General features: G+C 34.1%; 1 protein-coding gene across 3 annotated transcripts in view; it reads right to left on the bottom strand.

Annotated features, from left to right (window-relative positions):
* Positions 1–15,685, bottom strand: part of LOC123522836 (uncharacterized) — a 34,105-nt gene extending 18,420 nt beyond the window's left edge. Inside the window, exons 1-2 of one of the 3 annotated variants that reach the window (XM_053549572.1) lie at positions 10,020–10,094; positions 4,225–4,366 (exon numbers count right to left, since the gene is read on the bottom strand). The gene's annotated coding sequence lies outside the window, so the exon portion shown is untranslated. Of the gene's footprint in view, positions 1–4,224; positions 4,367–10,019; positions 10,162–15,587 lie in introns of those variants that run through there. The other 2 variants (XM_045300301.2, XM_045300299.2) reach the window with 2 other exon arrangements.
* Between the last annotated feature and the right edge of the window lie 4,147 nt (positions 15,686–19,832).

A 19,832-nucleotide genomic window follows, 5' to 3' on the forward strand; every position in this document is an offset into this window, starting at 1 on the left:
TTGCCAGGAATATATACGTGTAAGTTTGCAGTTGACGCTCCGTATTGCCAGGAATCTAGGAATAGGTTTACTGTCCATATTCAATTACTTGAAAAATGAGGGTAAGTTTTAATGTAGTATCTCAATGGTTAAAATACGGTATTTTACGCCGCAAACTTACTAAGTTAAAATGTGACATTAATCTGAAAATACTGCAGAAAGAGATACGGATGTGTGACTAATAAACATTGTAACTATAAGAAAGCAGGATAAGTTTCAATAGAAGATCTTAAGTACTGAAAAAGATATTGGAGTTTATAAAACTTTAACCTAACTTTCTATAAAATTAAGGGGCATAACTATGTCAACACTGCAGTTAGAGACACACAAATTGTTGCACTAATAAACATTACCACAATGAGCAAGTATAACATATTTCAACTGAATATCTACTTCATACAAAAAAAAACAACTTTGTTTTCTTTGGATGTCGGCACCGACACCGACGCGGGGGCGAGCGCAATGGCTCTTCTTATTATTTTAAAATTCGAGTTTAAAACGGGTAGGAAAACATTTTATGAATTTTGAGTTATTCAATAGAATTTCCTTTTATTTTCACCAAATACGATTAAAGGTGACCTTAAACACAACGAGAATCTTCAATTAAGGTATTGGACTCCTAAAAGTAATGTTTAAAAAATGGCATTTACTTGGTATATTCTTATAGTTGATAGTGTTTTGCACTGTGTTGCAATGTTAAACAACTTTACCGTGCCGTTTGATTTTTATCAATTTTGTATAATATATGGTATTTCCTCAAACTCAAGAAGAGATAAATTTCCAAGTGATGGCCACTGTCCAAAACGTTTGCAGAGAGTTCATTATACCATTAATTTTGATAAAAGAGTAAAGGCAAAATAGAGAACTTTTACCGCATGTAACTTAGTATTTTTAAAGATGTCCAACTCTCCCTTCTTCTGTTTCAGAGAGAGAGAGGTAAATTCACTTTGAACAGCAAGAAATGGTTTTTTATCAAATGAAAAATTCCACTTTTGTACAATAAATCAATAAGTATTGAAACAAGAGCTGTCGGAGGACAGCAACACTCGACTATTCAACAGCCTTGTCAGTTGAGTGAAAAAAAGAGTTGAAAAAGGGGAATAATTTTGTAAAATTGCAAAACTGGGTTATAAAACCTGTAAAATGCATATCAGTTCATGACAGTGGACAATTGTGTGAAGTTTCAATCCATTCCCATTAGTGGGTACTGAGATACCAGCTTACATACAAAAACTTAACCAAAAACTGCTAAGTCGAAAAAGGGGCATAATTTTGTAAAAATGCAAAGTAGAGTTATGAAACCTGTGCATTGCATGTCAGATCATGACAGTGAACAAGTGTGTGAAGTTTCAATCCATTCCCTTTAGTAGGTACTGAGATACCAGCTTACATATAAAACCTTAACTAAAAATTTCTAAGTCGAAAAAGGGGCATAATTTTGTTGAAAAGCAAAATAGAGTTATGAAACCTGTGCAGTGTAAGTCAGTTTATCACAGTGAATAAGTTTGTGAAATTTCAATCCATTCCCTTAAGGAGTTACTGAGATACCAGCTTACATACAAAAAAAATAACCAAATCGGGAAGCCGACGCCGACGCATGAGTGAGTCCAATACCTATTCTTTGAATAGTCGAGCTAAAAAGTAAAAACTTACTAGAAAACAGGAAAATACGGGGAAAATCGGCCCCAGTTGGGCTTGAACCTACGCCCCCGCCCCTCTGAAAAAATTCAGTCAAAGTATGTTTATGGTAGGAATTTAATACTCTTCAAAAGCAGGTATTTTATTACGACTCTAATACCTTAAACCAGCGATGACCTATTTCTATTCTGATCTTTTCAAGTACTCAATGCAACGATAATTTACTATCTTATTTCAAAGGACCTTTATTGTTTATGAATAAGCCTTTGTTAGTAGAGAAAAACACTACTTTAATTGTATACAAATTGTATTACCTCCTAACATATTTGGCTGTACATTTTTTCTGCGATTTATTCTCACTGTGTTTTGAAAAACATATGTTGCATAAATTCTCATATTGTATAAAAAGTCGATAGATCAAAATTGGTTAGTTTACGACGCATGAAACATCTAATAAGGGATCACTATACACATCGAACTTGTCCCGGACCAGTATGCGGAAATACTGTGGCCAAATGTTTCAAGATTGTCTAAAAATATTTGCATATATCGTGATAAAGCAAATATTTCGATTGTTTTTTATAATTTATAAATATACAATCACGTATGTGTGAGAAAGTTACGTTAAGTAATTTCGATAGTTACCGCAGGAAGTACCGAAAATTCCATTTCCACCAAATTTTCCGTGAGATAAGCAGCGCGTAAGTACATAAATTCCACTGTGACAGGAAAGGCCGTACCGGCGACAGTAACCATCAGAACAAATCAACACCCTTTACAATATTTACAAATTTATTTACATAAGATGATTATTAACAATGAATAGATATGAAAAGAAAAAAAAACTGATTAGAAGAAAGAAAAAAAGAAAGTTCAGTATCTCTAGATACAAAAGTTCTTATAGTCCATTCTAATCTGACGTGACACAGGTCTTTAATGTAATTGTGAACTTTAAGTAGTACAAACAAAACGTAGCTTCTAAATTCAAAATACAGTCCCTTTAAACCGTGAATACGTTGATTCCGTGTTGGCTCCCTATGGTGGTAGGTGATTGCATCCCTGAGCTGACTTCAGAGGATAACAAAAATCATCGTCTTTGCGGTTTACGGCACAACCATGGGACGAAAGCTCTGCGCTGGGAATATCACATCCAGGCGAGTGAAGACAAGTGAACCTCGGGCATTGTACTTCCGGGTTATGACATCACCAGGTAAAATCGTCTGGCGGAAGAAGCTAAAATATATAACATATGGTAAGCACCATAGCAAAACAAATAAGTCAGGGCATAAAGCTGCTCCTTTGGGTACACCATACCTCCGTAGGCTCCCATAAATAATACGTGCTACTTATACAAAATATACGTGCTACTAAGTTCAGACGTCACATGATTAAAATACGTCACATATTACTTCCATTATTACAAAGATTACTTACTTAAAAGACTAAAGTTAAAGTATGAAATGATATGAAAAGTATATGAGGAAACATTATAGATACGGACATGATAAACTGCAGCCATTATTTACAACTACAAATTAACAAAATTCAATGTAAATCAAACGTTATATGATAGTTGGCATCCATATAATATCTAATGCCATACACTAAAACGGACATTGTATGTGTATGCAATAGACTGTCACACAATTTCATATTACAATAATATATACATGGTACTAGACTTGCCATATAAATTTATACATAACAATACAATGCAGTAATGGCGTTCCATAATAACGAAATGTTTGACATAAGTTTTTGAAACAAAGTACTTTATAAATATCATGTTACAAATTTCAGTATAAATTTTACATCTTATATAAACGAAACATTTAGACTCCTCTTTCTAAATAATTTACAAAAGTCTGAAAAATTTAATAAATTATCCTGACATACTGAAACTAACCAAAATCATGTGCCAAAAAGTAAATGTTACAGAATTCTGTAGAATGAACAAAAATTTATCAAATAAAAATCGTAATGCAAAAATCATACAAAAATCTAACAAATAAATTTCTTACCTCGATCGAGCATGAATTTCTAGCAAGAAAATAATTCAGACATAGATTCGTCTATAATGTCGGAAGGTGGTGTGCGCAAGGCATATCTAGTCCAGTCTATTTAAAGGATAATGTCCCGCCAAATACTAAATTTCATGGGATTCACGGCTAAGCCGTGAGCTATGACTATTGTCATTTTCACGGGATTCACGATATAGCCGGGAAATCTAACTACTTTGGCGCGAATTTAAATTGACAATTTGAGGCCCATTATAGTGGTTTTGGGGATAAAAACATAAATTACTGAAGTTTATAAAATATCAACTTTCTTATTACTGAACAGAATTTAATGAAATTTACATGGAAATTTAAGTTATGAAATACCGAAAAATATAAGAGGTATTTCATGCGTGAAATCTGACATTTACCTCAATAACTCAAAAATTTACAAAAAGATGATGCAATACCTGCATTTACACTACAGATAAAATAAGGCCCGTATGTCAATTTGTGACATCCACTATAATAAATTAAACATTTCTTATACTTGCACAATCCTTGAAAAGAATTTTGGATCGTTGCCAAATCTTGTTCACATTAAGTCTGAGACTTCTCTTAGAATTTTAGGCAGTTTGGTACACCATACGTAGAAAAATCATTGTCCGCACATTGCACTACTTTTATGTATGCTGAAAATAGCAATATGTACAGATTTATTTTCGTTTTAATACATGAGGTGGTCAGATTTGAAAACAGATTTTGTACTAAGTTTAGTTGTATTCAGTAAGACAATTCTCCTATGCACTAATCGAAACTTTGAACTAACTTTTGCCATTCATGAATTTTTAATAAAGTATTTTGAAAGGATTTATAAATCTAACCAAAAATTTGGAAAAATACAGGTAAAATATCTTCTTTGTTTATTTCCAAATTTTAGTTTTACTTTTTATACAGCTACTTTTAGTTCAGGTCTTGCAAACTGAGCTGTTTTTGTACTCTGGAACAGCTGCATTTGAAAGCTTTTGTTCACTATATTTTCACACCTCAAATGAAGATCACCCTAAATTCAAGATGGCGGAAGTACCTTAAATTAATCTCGTACAAAGAACCGAAAAAATCGTCGGGAAAACAGCGTGGAAACAGCCATTCAAAACAAATGGGTCGCCGCTCATTGATCAATAAAATTGGTTTGGTCATCGATAATTGGATCAATTAAAATAAATATCAATGGATACTTCAAACATATCTATTGAAAACGTGCTTTCTTTAATAATTTATCGCATCCGTCTTCCCCGCTCCAGTTAACTCGCACACACATGTCACAACATTATGTAATATACACCTGTCAAAACATGCGTCAGCTGATACTTGCTATCGGTTTTATCTACCCGGGAGAATATCCGAGAGGCGCGAAACGGGAACCACGCTTCCGGACCAAATACACAATAACAACGTGGGGAAAAAATGAAAATATATGTGGAGCCATAATGTTTCGCCACTCGAGATTTTTTGGAGCCACTTTAGTCAAAGTTGGAGCCAGTGGCTCCAAATGCGATAGGCAGCGGACGCCCCCCGCAAAAAAGAAGTAAATATTTAATTCAAGTTAATAAATAAAATACCCTAATATTTTCCTTGAGTTCCATAAATGATATATATGTTAATACCAAAGTTTTCATTAAAGATTTAGAAATAACGTTGCTATGAAACTGATGGGTCATAGAGTAGTGTAACTTTAAACTTTCACTATCCGAAACTGTAAAAAAGAAATGAATTCATGCAGGAAAATAAATCCCGTAATCAATGAAGGTATAACAATCAACATTTCTGTTCAAATATTTTACATATTGTGTGAATAGAATGAAAAACTAACTAAAACGCTGTGAATAGACTGAGGAGTGTATACATTTTATACCTGATATTTAATATTGTACTTTTTATTATTTTATGCAATTCTCAATTAGTATACTGAACGTCGGTAAAGGTATATTAATAAAAGGCAAAAACGTTAAAACTGCTGCGATAGATCGGTGCCAATATCGTGTTTTAGCACACTGTACCAATATCGTGTTTTCGGCACACTTTGCCAATATCGTCTTTCAGCACACTGTGCCAATATAACTTAGCTTAGCAAGTAAACTGGTATTTGCGGGCCCGGATCCAGGGCCCGGCCGTGGGGGCCTGTGCCCCCCCCCCCCCCCCCCCCCCCCCCCCCCCCAGTTGGCCGAGAAGTGACTTGTACCACTCAAAGATGCCCCTCAAAATTTAGACCCAGAAATGCACCAGAGGCCACCATTTCATACCTGTATTTCAAAATTTTCCAGGGGGAGATCCCACTGACTCCGAATCAAGAGGAGAGTATCGTACCCATCCAATACCTCAAAATTTAGACCTAAAATGCACCAGAGGCCACCATTTTATGCATGTATTTAAAAAAATTCCAGGTGGAGTTAACTTGATCCGCCCCTGACCCCCTACTTAACATATGGGCAAAGGTGCCCCCTCCAAAACCTTGCGCCTCGGCGTTGATGTCTTCGTTCAAGACTGGTGATCCCCCAGTCAAAAATTTCTACATCCGACCCTGATTTGTGTAATTATAATGTTAATGTGTTACTAGTTTTTGCAAGGTATATATTATTGATATATGTATATGTAATTTAGAAAATTAATTACATTTTCAGAATAATTTTGAGTTTTTACAGTAAGCAGGCGGGAACCTGTGGCATTTTTCATAGTACGCAGAGGTAATGTTGGGGTGGGGGGGAGGGGGGCGTCTTCGGCGTATCCTCCCCTTGATAATTTTTTTTTTAATTTGCGAACGGCAAATATGGCATTTTGGCGCTATTTGAAGCAAAACCTGTGGAGTCCATGTTTCGGAGAAAAAAGTTTGAACATCACTAAATCATAGAAAGAAAGCATTGTTTTACATGAAAATTAAACAGCATATAAAACATGTATATTTTTCTACAAAACCATTGTCAATTTACTCATATATGTATTGAATTCTGGAATGGGACTGCATGAAGGGGCCACACTTCTGGACAGTTCAGCGCCTTTAAAAACTCAATGGAATTTTGTCTTTACACCAATCTGAATACTGGTCAACAAGCATGCTAAGTTTCATGATACTGTTACAAATGTACCGATTCTGACCTTGCATAGGAAAAGCATTCCGGCAAAGGTCAACGACGTCTTCATTACGTCAACTTCCTTAAAGTATTTCCCTTATCTTTTTTTCAGCTAAAGCAGTATTCTTCAAAATGTTTCTTTTGAATTATTTTTCTATCGTAATATTGCGCTTCGTGTTTCATGCATTGCTTTCTCTAGCGATAGGCTAAGCGCGAGATAAAGATGAAAAAGCACGACATCGTGAAATTTAAGCAATTTTGCGCTTTGCCGTCATGATCTAGCGCTGATATTACTTTACCTATCGCCTGCGCATGTGAGCGAAACGTAAAGCGCGAAATCATGACAGCAAAATGAAGCAAAACATGACTATTTCACGCTTTGTCATCGTGATCTCGCGCTTTGCCATTCTGATTTCGTGCTTTGACATCGTAATTCTGCACTTCGCATATCATCTACTCATGATGGAGAAGCGTGAAACGCAAAACCACGATAAAGAAGCGCAAGATCACGATGGCAAAGTCTGAAATTACGAATTTTTCGCGATCTCGTGCGTCGCTATCGTGATTTCTCGCTTTGAGGTCACGATGGCGAAGCGCAAGATAGCGAAATATTAGCAATTTCGCGATTCGCCATCGTGATCTTGATGTGAACGTTAGAGAAGAGTGAAACGTGAAATAACGATGGTGAAACCCGAGAGCACGATGGTGAAGTGCGAAATTAAGAACATTTCCTGATTTCCACTCGTGATCTCGTGCTTCACTATCATGATTTTGCGTATCACTACCGTGATCCAACGCTTTACGTTCCACCTGCGCATAATGAAGAAGCGCAAACGCAAAATTATGACTGCGAAGCGCTTTGCAACAATGGTGACGCGCGAAATGATAAAAAATTCAAATTTCGCGCTTCGCTATTGTGATCTCGTGCTTCGCCGGCGTGATCTCACGCTAGCGAAAATAATGTATACAGTTAACTCTCCAAATATAATATTGAAAAATATGTAATCACCAATTACAAAGAAAGATCATATTTATCTTACCGTGAATTGGTTGTCAATTACTGTAATATCGTACGACTTGTATCAGTGTCATACCTTGACATTACGCGTAGGATTTAATTAAGTGTAATTATTTGATTTCTATTGGATTTTATTTTCTACAACATTGTGACCATGGAATAATTGGTCAAAGTGATCATTTTTTACATTTTAGTGCAATTATAAATATTTCTATGATATCTTAAAATAACGTAGTAATTATAATGCGTGACAAATGTCCTTTTCAAAAGTTTTAGGCTTGAAAATGTAACTTTGCCGATTTCTCAAACAATGTTTTATAAATTTTTGACATTGTATTACAGTGATGTTATAGAAATTTGCCTTTCAAAGGCGTATGATTGTAATATTTCACATGTTCATAATTATTACAAAATAAGCAGTCAAATAGTAGGATAATGGAATAAATTGCAGAACTGTGTCATAAAACTACAAAGACAATTGGTGAATTTCAATGCATGTTAAATCAACTAATCGTATAAATCAGTTTGCTACACAAATAATGGTTCGCTATATGTTTATAACAAAAGGTTTTTAAATTTTTTTAAGATGTTCAGAAACTTTGGAAAATAATGTAAATAAAAGACAGTATGGATTATAGAAATCTCATGACAGTTTAAATTATATTCTACTCTTAAATTTAGAAACTGAACATTTTATTCTGTATTTACTCTTACAATCATTCAATACACATTGTTATTATTCCTATTAAATGTAATCATTTACAATAATTAATTTCCCTATGCACACTATGACAGAAAGAAATGAGAGAAAAAAGTGGCCCAGAACTTTGGCTGAAAAGTGCTCTTAAGTGGCTCCAACTTTTTTAATTTGGCGAAAAGAGTGGCGACAAGTATGAAAACCCCAGAGGAGGCCCTGATTATTACACGTTCTTTTTAAAAGTTTATCAAATCTGGAAAAAAATGTCAAATGCAAGAATTTGCGCATGAACAATACACAGTAATAGATATCTTATGAAATTTTAAAGAAATATTTCTGCTACCGTCGCTCGTAACCGTTAGAATGATAAATACTTTAAATATGTTTCATTCATGGTATAACCCGGCTGACAACATGGTCTAGTTGTAATATACTTGACTGCTTATACAGAGGTTAAAGGTTCAGATCCTGGTCCCAGGCATTAAAATGTCTGAGTTGCCCTGAGTTTATCCTACCGAGCACGTGTGTTAAACCGGTATCTGAACCTGTCTCTACAACTTATCTGTACCTGTCAGAGTTTCTCTCCTGCCCCTCATGACATGTTAAAGATTAGTAAACAGAATTGGCTTATAAAGCTTATTTTGTGACATTTAAATAAGAAAATGACTAGACGGCTATGTTAATTTATTCATTTCATGTAATTTGATACATCATTACATGCGACCATGAATAGTGTAATCAATTCTTTGTATATGGCCTTTTAGAAATACGAGCCAAATCTATTTGAATAAAACATTTTCAAATCAATATGTTTACAAAAGTTGTCATTGGCAATTTATAAATCACAAGAGAGGGCCTCTAAAATCTTATCTTATATGCACCTTCTCCGTTACCTCAGTTTTTAACCTTTTTCTAATTTCAATACATAAATATAAATTATATTTCAATCAATATTTTCCATTGTTAGAAATGTTTTAGATTTGAAAATATAGTAAATAGGCGTAAAATAATACAATGTATTTTGAACTGAAACTTCCTGTGTATATTTTGTCACGACGATTTTTGTTCAAAACCTTTACGCAACAACCGACATTTTTTGTAAATACCTAACAAAAGACACAAAAAGGAAGTAAATGAACACTTTGAGATTAAAATTAATTTACAAGATATAATTAAAAATTCCACGGTCAGAATAGAGTTATACAATATAGTCGAAAATACCCAAGATATCGAAAAATAATCAAAACGCATATTAGCACACGTCCTGTTTTAAAGAAGCATGTACAATACCAAAATAATGATTAACTGTCTGAAAGGAAATTAAGAAAATCTCCCCTTACAAAAAGGTAAGTTAAACATTGATTTTTTTTTTAACAAATACTATCGGTCCTTGGTCCTTCACGAGCTACTAGTCATTCAGCGCAAAATTTTATATTATAATAGTATTTTTTACTTTATGAAAAGCTTCATGTAAAAATTTGGTTCAATAAATTTGTATTTACCTTTCACAGCTGTGTATTTTTCTCCCTTAATATCCCGGGCTCATTGCCGCCATGTTTTGCCTTTGAGAATAATTGTCATCAATGGTTTTACAACGCATGCGTTAATATTTAATTTGTTACTGCGCATGCTCGCTTCCGTATAAAACAGGTTTTAGATACGGATCAAGGTTGTCATTATTACGAAGGTCATACTGATATAATTAAGAAATAATATATCCCACGCTGAACAAATCATTGTTTGGAGTTCATATACGAAGGGATTACATCACGAGGGCGCATCTGAACGACAAACAATGGTCTTATTCAAGCGTAAAGAATCACTGTTAAGATACAATATTTGCTCTTTAGACAATATTAATAATAACTAGGTATATTCTTCACGCACGTCCACAAAAATATACCTGTTTTGTGTCATTTCTATCCATCTGGACTTCTTTGTTTAGCAATAGATCAAATCGGTTCATGCTAGAATGAATTTTGCACGTTTTTTTTTTTATATTTAAAGCAGTTATTAAATATATATATTGGAACTTTAAGTTGTAAAAATGGCCTGTACTTTATCAGCAACAACGCTTTCAACTATCATGCCCAAACGATAACGTGATTTTTACAAACTTAGCACATGGAATTCAACAATTTTGTAACTCACAAAAACTTCATGAAAATCATTCTTATAATACAGGTAATATACAGCTATACTACAAGTTTTCATAAGGACAATTCAGGCCCTTCCCGAATAAAAGTGTTTTTACAACTTCGTCTGTAAACTTTTTCAGTTAATCTCTTTTCAGTATAATTTTAAGAATATAAATGAGTAACTGTCTTACACTGCAGAAACAAAGTATGATTGAAATTTACCTAAATACACTTATTTATGTACACATGGCTACATTAATTTAATAAGATTTTAGACATTAAACACATTGTCTTGGCCTAATATATGTCACTGTCAATTTTAAATTTAAATTTTGTACATCTCATATTTTTCGTGCAAGTCGTGCATAATTACCATCATGGAAATACAATTATTTTGTTGCGCGTCTTAAATGGATATTCGTTTGAAACAATTTTAAAATCACGTGATCCCGAAGAATTTCCGACCGATAACGGAAAAGCGATAAACACGAAAGTAGGACAAAAAGACCCCCATGTCAGTCTAAAATACAGAAACAATCATTTGTTTCTCTGTACATGTGTTGATTTCAAGGGAACATTGCACGGCTATCGTAATGTTTAGTACTATATTTCAAAATGTGTAGTCTTTTTTAGCTCATCTGATTTTTTGAAAAAAAGTGATGAGTTATTGTCATCACTTGAGCGGTTGTCGGCGTCGGCGTCGGCGTCTGCGTCGGCGTTGCCTGGTTAAGTTTTATGTTTAGGTCAGCTTTTCTCCTAAACTATCAAAGCTATTGCTTTGAAACTTGGAATACTTGTTCACCATCATAAGCTGACTCTGTATAGCAAGAAACATAACTCCATCTTGATTTTTGCAAGATTTATGGCCCCTTTTGTACTTAGAAAATATCAGATTTCTTGGTTAAGTTTTATGTTTAGGTCAACTTTTCTCCTAAACTATCAAAGCTATAGCTTTGAAACTTGGAATACTTGTTCACCATCATAAGCAGACCCTGTACATCAAGAAACATAACTCCATCTTGCTTTTTGCAAGAATTATTGCCCCTTTTGGACTTAGAAAATCAGTTTTCTTGGTTAAGTTTTATGTTTAGGTCAGCTTTTCTCCTAAACTGTCAAAGCTATTGCTTTAAAACTTGCAACACTTGTTCACCATCATAAGTTGACCCTGTACAGCAAGAAACATAACTCCATCATGCTTTTTGCAAGATTGATGGCCCCTTTTGGACTTAGAAAATATCAGATTTCTTGGTTAAGTTTTATGTTTAGGTCAACTTTTTCTCTTAAACTATCAAAGCTATTGCTTTGAAACTTGCAACACTTGTTCACCATCATAAGCTGACCCTGTACAACAAGCAACATAACTCTATCCTGCTTTTTGCAATAATTATTGCCCCTTTTGGACTTAGAAAATCATTTTCTTGGTTGAGTATTATGTTTAAGTCAACTTTTCTCATAAACTATCAAAGCTATTGCTTTAAAACTTGCAACAGTTTTTCACCATCATAAGTGGACACTGAACATCAAGAAACATAACTCTATCCTGCTTTTTGCAAGAATTATGCCCCTTTTTAGACTTAGAAAATCATAGGTAGGACAATATTTCTATTACACAAAAAAAAAATCAGATGAGCGTCAGCACCCGCAAGGCGGTGCTCTTGTTTAAGATTTATGTCCATTCATTTGTCTTTATTTTGCACCTTTAAGACAAAGACTATTTCCCAAATGTGCACGGATTTTTCATGCAATGCAAAATGTCATGTCCTAATTGCTGACATATATTTACAGGTTCGTAGCAAGTTGGACATTTTGTTATATTCATAGTATCAAATAAATTGTGACACATGTTGTCTTGTTCTTACTTCTAACTATTTGTTTTTATCATACATACACGTTACAAACGTTCTTCAAATCCGAAACCAATCTGGACTATGTAAAACAAAGAAGCATGTAGGTAAGTCAGTTATCATTCTCGGAATAGGTCTGCATTGTGTTTATAGACCTGTGAGGAGATTTGAAAACCTCGCTCGCTACGCTCGCTTGGTTCACAAATCCCTCACAGGTCTATAAACACAATGCAGACCTATTCCTCGAACAATAACTATTACATATATATCTTTATTTCATCCAGACACTCCATCGTGCATGTAGACCAATGTGCTAATGTGAACTTGAAATGTTTTTATTTTGGCGCTCGTTTTGGTTAAAAGAACGTCGCTTCATACGCGGCGTCGGCGTCTTTGATCTTTCTTTGCGGCATATTTTATGTAGTTCAAACTTGATTTAGCTCAGCAATTGAAATACAGCCCCAAAGCTGCTGGTGTATTTTCAAACGCGCCTTTTATACACGCCAAACATTTAAACATTTAGAGTATTGTTCCAGTGTTTGGGACCCTTACCATTAGAAGGATATAGATAAATTAGAAAACATTCAGAGGCAAGCTGCGAGATTTGTAGTAAATAATTACAGCAAGACCCCGGGCACAGTCACAAATATCCTTACAAATTTAAGTTGGAATTCCCTCCAATCCAGAAGGAAATATAGTAGATTGATTTTATTTTATAAAATGGTTCATAACCATGTTGATGTCGATCCTAAACAATATCTCGCTCCAATTACTAGACAATCTAGACATTACAATCACTGAGCTCTGCAAATACCTTCTACCACAGTTGACTACTACAAGTATTCATTCTTCCCCAGAACTGTAGTAGAGTGGAACATCTTACCATCTCATGTAGTCAGTGCTGAAACAATCTTCGGATTCAAATCAGCAATGCCTGCATCGATGTTCCAACTATAATTACTATGTATACATGTTTATATCCTGTTTTTTTTCCACCCTACTAATATTTCTCTTTTAATGCACAACAGCTTATGTATGTACATGTTTTACTCTTAGGGCTATAAGGTGTTAGGTTTTTGCACCTTTATTATCACCAACTGTCAGGGAGTAGTAGGTGGACTGAGTAGCTTGGAAAACCTGATAGTCTTTCACTTTTTACCCTCCCCCCACGCAAAAAGTATTAGTAATTGAACGAGGCCATTATCGTAAAGAAGAAGAAGAAGCTCCTCAGGTACTAGTTTACCACTTTTGACAGTTATACATTTTTCTATAGCAAACCGTCTAAAATATACGTGTATACGTATTACAAAAGAGAGCTATCGTTTTAATATGGAAGCGTCATTGCTATAGTGCCAGGTGGATTTAAAGTTTATCAAAATTACAATTTATACACACCATATAAAACAATTAAATTATGTATTCATTCTAAACAGAATTATAAGAGACTACTGTGAAATCTTTAATATTCGTGGGGGACTAATTTTCGTGGATTTCGTGGTTGAGCCAATCCACGAAATTTAATCCCAACGAACAAGTAAAATTCCAATTCATTTTATGTTCAAAAGTTGAAATCCACGAAATCATATCCCCACGAAATTGCCGTTTTGACAAAAACCACGAAATTTCATGCCCACGAAATTAAATGATTTCACAGTATATCTAAAAGCCATATTTGTACATTCTAACGAAATTAAAACAGTAGATTATACACATTCGTAAAATGATATATAATACATGTCCATATTTACAAGAAAAGCTGATGCATTTAGTTTGAAATTATACAAAAAATAAAACTGATAAAAGGTTAGAAAAATGACGATGTGTAATATTTTTATATCATAATCAGAAGTTTATTATGTCCTACATAATAACTTAGTAATTTCTAATTACGAGACAAAACTGTTTCAAACCTGGCACTAGGACGCTTCCATATTTTAACATAAAGAGATATCTTTATAACGTAAAATACATCTCTTTGTTTTAAAGAGATATCACCATAATTTACAGAGATATCCCTATATATATCTTGTTATGATCGGAAACGATACTTCCTGTGTGGAAGTCTATATGTGCCTGCCGAAGTCCGACCACACCACACCCACCCGTCGAAAACCATTGTGGTAAACTTTCGTCAACAGTTCCTTGTCCAACATATAGATAGTCTCGCCTACCTTGTGAAAGGTGTCAGTTTGAGCCCGGGCTCAGTCTTGTAAAAATTAATTTTAAAGAAGCTATCCAGCAAGCCTGCGATAGTTTCAGGTTCTTTCCAGTGTGTTTCTCTTCTACAAACAGATGATCTCCGACGTTTAACTTAAATTGAACTAACCGTTAAAAATGACCCCATGATTGATAGAATTTTAACGACTGTTCAGTTTTCAACGTCCTTTTGTCCTATTTAATGTTGAAATGTTGGCGGGGTCAATTTTTAACGTTGAAAAAGGACCCATGGAAACAATTTTCAACAGGATTAATATCTAATATTACACCGGCACCTACAACAACCACAGACACTTGGGGACAGGAACCCCCACCCACCCAACTCTCCTCCGCCACTGGTAAAGTTTAGCGAATAACGTTAGCATTTTAACATGTATAGAGTATAGATGACGATCATAAAGCATGTGGCCAGACGAAAATAATGGTGGGAAGAAATGTGTCTCGTAACTGTTTACTTTTTCCGCAAATTTGAGCTGAATCTAGATGGATGGATGACCGTTTCCATTTCGTCAGACTACCGTTACCTCAGGCAAGATTTTAGCCCCGGTCGTCTACATGGAGCTAAGAAAATCGATTCAGGCATTATGTTTATCTTACACAATAATTACCCTTAGTTCTATAAACATCACGAATAACCAGTTGAATATAAATGCCATTAAAGTACATCTAACTATTTTATTTAAAACACATAACTAGCCCCTGCCAATTTAAAGTCCTTGTTTCGATTTCAGGAGATATAAATCTACCAAAATCATAAATTAGCATGTTTATCATGTCAAATATTCAACATTCTGTTAGTGATTTGTACAAGTATAGATATTTATATCACAGAACATTTATTTCATAAAAAGTAACATAAAAACGTATTTACCTAAATATTCTGTGTTATTTTCTTATTCCAGGGCTCAGTTCGGCCATGTTTGCCTTGAGGATATAAACAAATCTACAATGCTTCAATGCGCATGTCAATATCAGCTATAGGCCATATCTATTTACAGGTTATACACGTAATAAACTGTGTCTTTTCGGTGTAACGTTTTATCGATCATTTTAAAATATAAGGGACTACAATGTGGGATAAAACAAAATTTAAGTATATCTAGTTATTTACCTTGCCCATTGCTAATCAGGGTTTCTCCATACCAGAGAAGGGGTATTTCTATGTTCTCATTGACACGTCCCATTTATACTTTTATTTCAAATACTTGTTGCTTTTTAAAAATTAAAGTTAATATTGATAAACATGTATATTATATTTATATATGGTTCAAGGACTCTTTATGTGTGATCTGGGGATTGACTTTGTCTGAAGATTAATAATGACTTAAGTTAATAATAAGCTAGTAGGTGATTGTTTATATCTGAGCATTATTAAGGATAAAAGTATGAGCTTAGATTGATATTCTTAGAAAGAAGATTGGCTATATCTGAGCATTGTTAATGACAAAAGTGTAAGTTTAAACGATATTTTAGAAAGGTGATTGGTTATATTTGAGCATTAGTAATGATAAAAGTACAATGTATCAGCTTAAATGATAATTTAGAAAGGTGAGTGTCTATATCTGAGCACTGGTAAGCTTAAATGATATTCTTAGAAAGGGGATTGGCAATGTCTTAGGATTGATAATAATAATTCGAGGATTTCCCACACCTTAAAAATGGCAGCATTCACTGATACAAATAACAAAAGATTTCTGGATGTGGCCATATTTCAGATGCAAAATTAAGATGTAAACGTGCCAAAAGATAGTCATTACAATAATATTGTGATAGGCAAGATTGATTTAAGAGCTTAGTTTAAGGAAATAACTTTATAGTAAACTGAGCTGTCAATCAAAGTCAGACTGATATCTTATTATCAGAATAATTTAAAAGAAATTGCTTTCTCCTTCACAAGGAAAGATGTTTCTCTAGAAAGAGCTATCTGGGAAGTTGTCTTCAAAATACCATTACATTTGGTCAACTATCATTCTACGAACTGTAATGAAAACCAAAATAAGACATACTGTCTGTCGAAAAAAGAGCAACCCTGTGGCGAGAACCGCCATATCCGACGAATAATGTGTACACTGTGATGAAGGTCAGAGTCAAAGCGGTTCAATTATAAACCTTCACTTATTGTGATCTTACCAGTTTTGGGCTTTTCACAGTAAACGGAGAATGCAAGAATGATTCAAGTAAATCTATACCTTTCATCACAAGCTAAAATGCATTGTATAAACTGTAGAATCCCAGATATAACTCGAGATAAGATGTCGTGCGCTCGAGATAAAGATGTTGTGACCACGAGATTAGATGTCGTGCGATCGAGATAAGATGTGTGTTCGAGATAAGATGTCGCGCGTACGAGATAAGATGTCGCACGAAATAAGACGTTGTAAGCCTGACATAAGATGTCGTGCGCTCGAAATGAAAAGACACCAAGAGATAACTCGAGATTAGATGTCGTTCACACTAAATAAGATGTCTTGCGCTCGAAATGAAAAGACACCAAGAGATAACTCGAGATTAGATGTCGTTCACACGAAATAAGATGTCTTGCGCTCAAGATAAAATGTCGTGAGCACGAGATAAGATGTCATGGGCACGAAATAAGATGTCGTGCGCTCAAAATGAAATGTCGTGCGCACGAGATTATTTAACCTAAACAAAGATAAATGCATTACCTGAGCATAGTATCGAAGTCATTAGGGGTATTTATGTTAGGATCATTCTATAGTAGTCGCAACTTGACCGCGATGGTTGACCTTAGGCTGATTATTCATATCGATAATTTCATTGTAGAAATAAGGGGTGCTTAGGGTAGCCGTGTATATTTATATGGAATTATTTTGTACACAGTGCAGTATCAAAGTATGTATACTTACATCTGATCAGTTAAAACTTTTCAATGCTCTAATTTATATTCACACAAATTTATATGTCCATGTTCTCGTGTAGCTCGTGTTTTACGTACACTCGTTTTCAAAATAGGTTGTGCCTCATTTTGTATTATAATACAAAGGTCAACCATCGGGGTCAAGTTGCGTCCACTATACAAAAGCTTTCATGTAAACGTATTAGGTTGGTTTACAAACATACACTTTCTCTTTCTTATGGCTATAGGCAGACAAAAGGTAATCTACCATTCGTTCCACCTTTTCCGTACCAAAGGTTTTCCTTGATTTCTCTTTAAATATAGGATAATACAATTTATATCGTATGTCATTCTTGAGAAAGCCTAGGTTATTAATGATTCAAACTATCACGTTTGGATAATGTCTGCATGTATAGTCTCAAATGATTTTGATGGGGTATTTTTACATTGAAACCAAAGATTTTAAAATTCAGTTTTGATATTTTTTCTTAATGGATTGTCTTTACGCTTTCATGACATTTAAGATAGGCATATAAGCATCATTTCGATTTACATAAAACCTAAACAAAACATATCGAAACTTCGTTAAAGAATTTTAACACGGAAAATCATTTAAGGTCATAAAATTTACATGATTGATAAAAGTATAGCCTGTCTCTCTTTCTGCATGGTCATTTTACTCATTTTAGTCATTTACTAAGTTCAGTTTAAGCCCCTAAAGTAACACATTTATCTGATTGCTAAACCGAAGCCATATGCAATAAAATGTCAATACAGAATCGTTACTTCCAATGTAAATTTAGAAACTTAAAAAGCGAGAAATATTACAGAACAAACAAACATAGGTACGGGAGCCAGTCTAACAATAGTATAGATTAGCTAAATTTTAAAAAGTTCCTACTATCACTTCTGGAGATCTTTAGAGTGATATATAACGTATATCTCGGCCTTGCAAAATAAATCTGCATTTCAAGAAAAGAAAAACCTGTTACGGATTTAGCAGATCAACCAGCTATATTTCAACCTGAAATTTAAACGTCCCGCCTGCGCTGCTGACCACTCGTGCCCTCCGAAATAATTCAACTGCGAACTGATTAAAACGATATAAATGTATTTATTATCGGGAGCATACACCGTAACTAGAAATCTCCTTATAAGGAAATAAGCGGGTTTATGATTACGCGGTAAAAATGCAGTTTTTCGGTAGTAGTAAGAGTTGCCATTCGAGGTTTATTAGACAAGCCGTCAAGTTGTGAAATTTCCGAAAATGTTTAAATATTTTCGTTTATTTGTTAAAAAAAAAAAAAAAAAAAAAAAATGTCAACAATTATTATGTCATACCATTTCACATGACTCACAGTATTTAATTTTAATTTCAGATTTACAGTTCGGCAGGCGATTAAATGGAAGTGTAACAATTGTGAAACATATTATGGACTCTTTTCGTCACATGAAATAAGTTTGGTTTTTCACATGCAATTATACATATACATTGTTTTGTGCCTAAAGACGTTATTATACGTAATGTAAAAATCGATTTATATTTCAGGAAAATTCCTCCTATATTTTCAGTCATGTTTTTTTGCGTCAAAACTACAAAAACGTTTTATTTTGCTTCAAAATTGGGTATATATGTCAGGCAGGCCGGAAGGAGCCGCTGTTCTTGAGCCTTGGACCCCTTCATTAAATACCTCCCCCTCCCACGACGGAGTAGGGTTAGGTATCCCGCTCGCAGCACACCTGACTTTGGCTTTTTCAGAAATTTACAAATATGTTTTTATAAAGATATTTTATTAATTAGAAATTTCATTAAAAATTTTGTTGGTGAACGAGAAGATGTGTAATATTTTGACAGTATGGATTCTGACAGTATATCTTTTTGTTGGTTGGGTTAATAAACGGTTGATTGGGACGGTTTGCTAACGATCCCTCTAGCCTAATTCAATCTTGTGTTATGTTGTTTTTAAAGTGTATGTTCAAAGAGTGTAAATGATTTATGCTCGTTTGAGAGTAACGAATTAGAGCATAATAGTTATAATTATTGCTAAATATCAACATTATAAAAGCCAGTGTCCCGTTTTCAGATACATAATTTGTCAACATAAAACTGGTGTATAGATGATTAATTTTACATATACTTATCAATTAATGATGCGACTAATATGAATACCTTTAGGCAATTTTGAATTTTCATAAAATAACCACTTCCTTATAATAACAAGTGTAATTTTGAAAAATACAGTATTTTGGCCGTTAAAA

The sequence above is a fragment of the Mercenaria mercenaria genome, chromosome 8, assembly GCF_021730395.1.
Source record: "Mercenaria mercenaria strain notata chromosome 8, MADL_Memer_1, whole genome shotgun sequence".
Lineage (NCBI taxonomy): Eukaryota > Metazoa > Mollusca > Bivalvia > Venerida > Veneridae > Mercenaria > Mercenaria mercenaria.